Source organism: Colobus angolensis, unplaced genomic scaffold, assembly GCF_000951035.1.
Source record: "Colobus angolensis palliatus isolate OR3802 unplaced genomic scaffold, Cang.pa_1.0 Scaffold175, whole genome shotgun sequence".
Taxonomy (NCBI): Eukaryota; Metazoa; Chordata; class Mammalia; order Primates; family Cercopithecidae; genus Colobus; species Colobus angolensis.
In genome coordinates, this window is record NW_012114877.1 from 3,459,629 (window position 1) to 3,467,393 (window position 7,765).

Genomic DNA, 7,765 nt, shown 5'->3' on the forward strand with positions numbered 1-7,765 from the left:
TAGCCAGGATGGTCTCGATCTCCTGACCTCATGATCCACCCGTCTCGGCCTCCCAAAGTGCTGGGATTACAGGCTTGAGCCACCGCACCCGGCCTGTGATGAATCTTAAAAGCATTATAGAAAAGAGACACAAAAGTCTATACATAGTATGATTTCATTTTGGAAAGGGCAAAACTGTAGGGACAGACAATAGGTCAGTGGCTACCAGAATATTTGGGCAAAAGGAGGGAACTAACTGCAAAGGGTTAGAAGCAAACTTTTGGGGATCATAGAAACAGTCCATATCTTGACTGTGGTTGTGGTTATCTGACTCTACACAGTTATCAACACTCATCAAACTATACATTTAAAAGGATGAATCTTAAAGCTCAATAATAATTCATTGCCTACTTTGAAAACATTCTAACAATCTAAACACTTAAGATTAGTATACTTCGGCTGGGCATCATGGCTTACGCCTGTAATCCCAGCACTTTGGGAAGCAGAGTAATCCCAGCACTTTGGGAAGCAGAGACAGGCGGATCACCTGAGGTGGGGAGTTCCAGACCAGCCTGACCAATGGAGAAACCCCATCTCTACTAAAAATACAAAAATCAGCTGGGCATGGTGGCACATGCCTGTAATCCCAGCTACTCAGGAGGCTGAGGCAGAAGAATCCCTTGAACCCGGGAGGTGGATGTTGCAGTGTTCCGAGATGGCGCCACTGCACTCCAGTCTGGGCAACATGAGTGAAATTCTGTCTCAAAAAAATAAAAAAAAAAGATTAGTATACTCTATGTACTTCCTATACTATGTGTATATTATACTTTACTTTTAAAAAGTTTGAAAGGTAAAGAAAAAAAAAAAAAAAGAGGTTAAGTGGCTTGTAAGGCATGCATTCCAGTCCAGACTTTGCTACTGCTGTGTTATGTGAAATGCTTTAATTGTTGCTACTGAATAAAAATACAGAAAGTGTTAGGCCGGGAACGGGCCCTGAAACTCACATAATCTCACTTTGATCTACAGAGGAGAAATGATCTCTGAAATATCACTAAGCTAGTCAGTTGTGGAGGCAGAAGTGAAAACCTAGGACAACTGACTCTCAGACTCTAGTTCAATTCCAGTTCAAGTGAGATTTTTAAAAAGTCAAACTAATCATTTGACACTACAGAAGTAGCAAATTTTCAATGAATTGTGTAATACTGGGCCTCTGTTTACACATACAGTTATGTGCCACATAAGATGTTTTGGTCAACAATGGTCGGGCACGGTGGCTCATGACTGTAATCCCAACACTTTGGGAGGCCGAGGCGGGTGGATCACCTGAGGTCAGAGGTTCTAGACCAGCCTGACCAACATGGTGAAACCCCATCTCCACTAAAAACACAAAAATTAACCAGGCGTGGTGGCAGGCGCCTGTAATCCCAGCTACTCGGGGGACCGAGGCAGGAGAATCGCTTGAACCCAGGAGGCAGAGGTTTCAGTGAGCCGAGATGGCACCATCGCACTCCAGCCCGGGGGACAAGAGCAAGATTTTGTCTCAAAAAAAAAAAAAAAAAAAGATGTTTTGGTCAACAATAGACCTCATATACGATGGTGGTCCTATAAGATTATAATGGAGCTGAAAAATTACTATCACCTAGTGATGTCATAGCTGTCAGGATATAATGAAATTAATTAAAAAAAATAAATTTAGTGGGCCAGGCACAGTGGCTCAGGCCTATAATCCCAGAAATTTGGGAGGCTGAGCGGGGTGGATTGTCTGAGCTCAGGAGTTCGAGACCACCCTGGGCAACATGGCAAAAGCCCATCTCTACTAAAATACAAAATATGAGCTGGACATAATGGCACATGGCCTGTAATCCCAGCTACTCAGGAGGCAGAGGCACGAGAAACACTTGACCCCGGGAGGCAGAGGTTGCAGAGAGCCAAGATCACGTCACTGTACTCCAGCTTGGGCTACAGAGTGAGACTCTATCTCAAAAACATGGCAAAACCCTGTCTGTACTAAAAATACAAAAATTAGCCAGGCATGGTGGCACTCACCTATAATCCCAGCTACTCGGGAGGCTGAGGTAGGAAAATCATTTGAACCTGGGTGGTGGAGGTTGCAGTGAGCCGAGATTGTGCCATTGCACTCCAGCCTGAGCAACAAGAGTGAAATTCCGTCTCAAAAAAATAAAAATTTAAAAATAAATAAATTTAGTGTAGACTAAGTGTACAGTGGACTTTTTTGGTTTGTTTCGTTTTTTTCGTTTGTTTGTTTTGTTTTGTTTTTTTTGAGATGGAGTTTTGCTCTGGAGTGCAGTGGCAGATCTTGGCTCACTGCAACCTCCGCCTCCTAGGTTCAAGTGATTCTCCTGCCTCAGCCTCCTAAGTAGCAGGAATTACAGGTACCTGCCACTATAACCGGCTAATTTTTGTATTTTTATAAGAGATGGGGTTTCACCACGTTGGCCAACCTGATCTCGAATTCCTGACGTCAGGTGATCCACCCACCCTGGCCTCCCAAAGTGCTGGGATTACAGCCATAAGCCACTGTGCCTGGCCAGTGTACAGTGTTTATTAAGTTTACAACAGTGGATAATAATGACCTGGGCCTTCTCATTCACCAACCACTCACTCCCTGACTCATCCAGAGCAACTTCCAGTCCTACAAGCTCCATTCATGGTAAGTGTCCTATACAGCCACACCATTTTTATCTTTTATACTATATTTTTATTGTGTCTTTTCAACATTTAGATACACAAATACTTACCACTGCATTACAATTGCCTACTGTATTCAGTATAGTAATAAGTTGTGCAAGTTTGTAGCCTAGGAAGAGCTATACCATATAGCCTAAGTGTGTAGTAGGTTATATACCATCTAGATTAGTGTAAATACACTCTATGATGTTTGCACAAAGATGAAATAATCTAACAACACATTTATCAGAACATAGTCCTGTCATTAAGCAACATATGACTACATTTGCTTTCCACTTCCAAAGATGCCACTGTACTACTTCAGCCTGGGCGAGAGAGTAAAATCCTGTCCTTAAGAAAAAAAAAAATATTATTATATATATGAGTTATCAGTGATCCTTTGATAATAGCAATTTACCCAAAAATGTACATTATGATAGCCTCCATTTAGGAAGCTCCAACTCAAAACTAAATCTTGCCATACCATCTACCCCTTCCTGTCTGGGGTCATCTCCAATATCATTTAGTCATGCAAAGTACCCAAACTGCTCTACTACTGGGAGAGGTATTTTAGGTACAATCTAGATTATATGACTCCTTTACTAACTCTTCTGAAAATTTAGTTCCTCTGAAACAAAGTCAACATTTTTAAGTCCACACATTCACAAACACCCCAGATCTTATCAAATTCTATAATATGAGATGGTGTTCATCGTGCTATATAGTTCCCAACAATATTCTCATAAAATTACAAACAAGAGCAGTTATGCCATACTTCTCTTGAAAATTGAAACATTAAGGAAATGCTAAATCAGTAATCCCTAGTTTCTCTTTCTATGCTCTGTAGCTATCTAAATGACCTTTTGACCCCGCTTTCCCTCCCATCCCTCACTAAGACCCAAACACTAACTTCTCTCTGACCTCCACCCCCTGCAAAACAGAAAAGAAACTAGTTTGTTATTTATACTTTTTGATTGACTGACTAGTTACACTTTAGTTCCTTTGATGTTGTTGTTGTTGTTGCTGTTGTTGTTGTTGTTGTTGCTGTTGTTGAGATAGAGTTTCACTCTGTCACCCAGGCTGTTGTGCAGTGGTTCAGTGACTGCTCACTGCAACCTTGACTTCCCAGGCTCAAGCAATCCTCTTGCCTCAGCCTCCCAAGTAGCTGGGACAATGGGTGTGTACCACCACATTCTGCTAATTTTTATTTTATTTTATTTTTAGTAGAGACGAAGTATCATTCTGTTGCCCAGGCTGTTCTCCAACTCCTGTGCTCAAGTAATCCTTCCCCCTCAACCTCCCAAAGTGCTAGGATTACAGGCATGAGCCACCACACCTGGCCCACTTTAGTCCTAGTAAGTTTTAGCAGTATGTTAATTCAAGCAATATTTACATTTTAAGTCATTTTATCCCTTATTGCATAATGAAAGGCCAATTGCTTCTCCATTAAAGAATTCTGACCTTCAATTTAACTTCAGTAAGCAAGTGAGAAAATATTTTGGAAACAAGGAAGAACTTGCAACCACACTTTGTATTCCTAGTCTTGGGGAGGCATGAACAACATTAGAATAGCTGAGAGGAGCTGGGCACAGTAGCTCATGCCTGTAATCCCAGCACTTTGGGAGGCCGAGGCAGGTGGATCATGAGGTCAGGAGATCGAGACCATCCTGGCTAACACAGTGAAACCCCATCTCCACTAAAAATACAAAAAATTAGCTGGGCATGGTGGCATGTGCCAGTGGTCCCAGCTACTCAGGAGGTTGAGGCAAGAGAATCTCTTGAACCCGGGAGGCAGAGGTTGTGGTGAGTCAAGATCCCATCACTGCATTCCAGCCTAGGCGACAGAGCAAGACTCTGTCTCAAAAAAAAAAAAAAATAGCTGAAAGGCTATAAAGAAAGAACCCAAAGGATCATTTGCTCATTTAATCACTCATTCATGCATTCAGTAAACATTTACCAAGGGTCTACCATGTGCCAGGTATTGTACAAGGCAGAGAGAATCAATGATTAATAAGATATGGTCTCTATCCTGAAGTATTTTGCAAGGAGGAGTCACAAACATATTAAAAATATTTAAAGCCCAAAAGTGAGAAGTGCTCTGACAAGTAGAAAACACTTGAAAAGAACAGGAGAGATGGGATTCACTCCCCCTGGGGAGTCAGAACAGGTTTCATAAGGACAGATCTATGAGCTCAGCTTGAAGGAATGTGACATGTTGAAAGGCAAAGAAAGGGTTGAAATGGGTTTCCCAAACTTTCAGCCAAATATGAAAGGAGACAGGATGAGGGGAATGGGTTACCTTTCTTTGTGCAGAGGGAATTTAAGGCCAGAGAAAATAATGGCAAGGCCAGAGAAGCTAATGGCAAGCCCAGTGTCCACAGCAGCCACAAAGAAAAAGGGCTGTGGCAGCAGCTGGGCCCTTTCCTCTTATCTGCAGTCACACAGAGAAGACAGTTGATGACAAGCCTTGCCAAGATGCCCTTAGCCACTTTAGGGGAGGACAGGTGCAAACATTTTCATATAACTCCATGCTCAGCCTACACTCTTTAAAAAGTTATGTTTGTATCAGGATATATCATTGGAACATAAATTTTATCCACATCCTTTAAAATAGTTATTACAATTTGGTTTTGCCCTGTTTTTCACCTAAGAATTTCAAAGCCTTTGTTGGTGTTAGGATAACAAAGGTTTGTAATCAAACAACATCCTTGCCTCAAAATAGCTTCCTTCTAGCCAGGGAAGTATTAGAGGGGGTCTTGCCTAGCTATAGCAGATAAAGGCTTATTCCTGGAAACTTGTTGAAGGCAGAGAAGCTCCTATTCCATCCTCCCTAAATTCTAGCAAAGCCAGGTGTGTCTCTACAAAATCCAGTGCTGATCTCTTTTGCACAATTTCTTGGCCTAAGCAACTTTCTTAGGTCTTTAACCCTCCCTTGCCCCAAAATGTGCAGATGAATAGGTTGTCATAAAGCATATTTGATGTTATTTTAGTCAGTGTCTAATATTTTTGTATCACACGCGTTTTTCTTAGAGTTCTAAAATATAGCTCTCAAGGCTGGGCACCATGGCTCATGCCTGTAATCCTAGCACTTTGGGACACCAAGGTGGGTGGATCACCTGAGGTCAGGAGTTCAAGACTAGCCTGGCCAACATAGCAAAACCCCCTCTCTACTAAAAATACAAAAATTAGCCAGGAGTGGTGGCACATGCCTGTAATCCCAGCTACTTGGGAGGCTGAGGCAGGAGAATCACTTGAACCCAGGAGGCGGAGGTCCCAGTGAGCCAAGATCGTACCACTGCATTCCAGCCTGGGCAACAAGAGTAAAACTCTGTCACAAAAAACAAAAACAAAATAGCCCTCAAACCCCTACATTATTCCAAACTCTGCTAATGTAGCAATGAATATCCATTCTTCATTCTTTTAAAAAATATATTCATTCTTTCAACAGCATTTATCCAACAGTGAGGCAACGGGTTAGTTATCCCCTCAATGCCCATTGTCTCCTTCTTCCATTTTAGCTTGGCCACCCACCCAAAGATGGTATTTCCTAGTATCCTAGGTGTGGCCACACGACTACATTTATCAGAATGGAATGTCAGTGAAATCTCCAACTATATTGTAAATTCCTGGTGATCAGAAACCCTGTCTTTACATATATTTTATTTCCAACAGTACCCATCCAGTATTATGTTAATAAATGTTTGTTGATCTAGCTTTTTATCTTGACTAATGTTTCATCCATACTATATATTTTGGATCAGAAATAAATTTTATGATTCTAGAAACATGAAAAAGAATAGAATGTAAATGGAAGTAATGTGTACAACATACAAGTCATTTACTTCACAGGAAATTGCTTGCTCTACATTTTCGCTCTACTCCTCTTCCTAAAAACTGAAATAGGAATGTGGAGCTGACACAGCTTCAACCATGTAGACAAGACTAGGGAATGTCAGAGCAGCACAGTGAAAGAAACAGATTCGGAATGACTTCACATGCTGAGGTACCCCACCAGTGTGGACGCTTACATTCCTCTAACATGTTACATGCAAGAGAATTAAACTTCAGCCATATTTAAGTCACTTAATTTTTTGGTTTCTTTGTTACAGTAGCTTAGCTGGACCCTAGTTTTTTGTTTTTTGTTTTTGTTTTGTTTTTTTTCAGACGGAGTCTCGCTCTGTCACCCAGGCTGGAGTGCAGTGGCCGGATCTCAGCTCACTGCAAGCTCCACCTCCCAGGTTCACACCATTCTCCTGCCTCAGCCTCCCAAGTAGCTGGGACTACAGGCACCCGCCACCTCGCCCGGCTAGTTTTTTGTATTTTTTAGTAGAGACGGGGTTTCACCGTGTTAGCCAGGATGGTCTCAATCTCCTGACCTCGTGATCCGCCCGTCTTGGCCTCCCAAAGTGCTGGGATTACAGGCTTGAGCCACCGCGCCTGGCCCCAGGGGTGTCCAATCTTTTGGCTTCCCAGGGCCACATTGGAAGAAGAATTGTCTTGGGCCACACATAAAATACACTAACACTAATGATACCTGATGAGCTAAAAATATGTATCACCAAAAAAATCTCATAATGTTTTAAGAAAGTTTACAAATTTGTGTTGGGCCACATTCAAAGCCATCCTATGCCACATGCGCCCATAGGCCATGGATTGGCCAAGCTTGCTCTAGAAAGTGATACTAACAAAAAATGTAAAACTAAATTTTCAAACTGTGCTAAGTATGTAAAGGAAACAAAGAGAATGCTGAAGTAGAATATAATAGAGAGGGATACATTCTGAGTGGAATAGTCCACTAAGCCCTCCCTGAGGAAGCATCATTTAGCTAAGGCCTCAAGGTCATAGAAAGAAATGGGGAGAGGGAGTCCATTCTAGCATGCAAAGACCTAAGGCAAGAAAGAGCTTGGCTCTTTGAATCAAGCTCAACCACTCACCTTACACAATTATAGATGCTCAATCAGGGTCTCCACAGATGCCTTCATGACATGCTCAAAAAAAGAAAGAAAAGAATAGAAAGAAAAGAGAGAAAGAAGAAGAAGGAAGGAATGTAATGGAAGGTGAGGGGAGGGAAGGGAAGAGAAGGGGAGGGGAGGGAAGG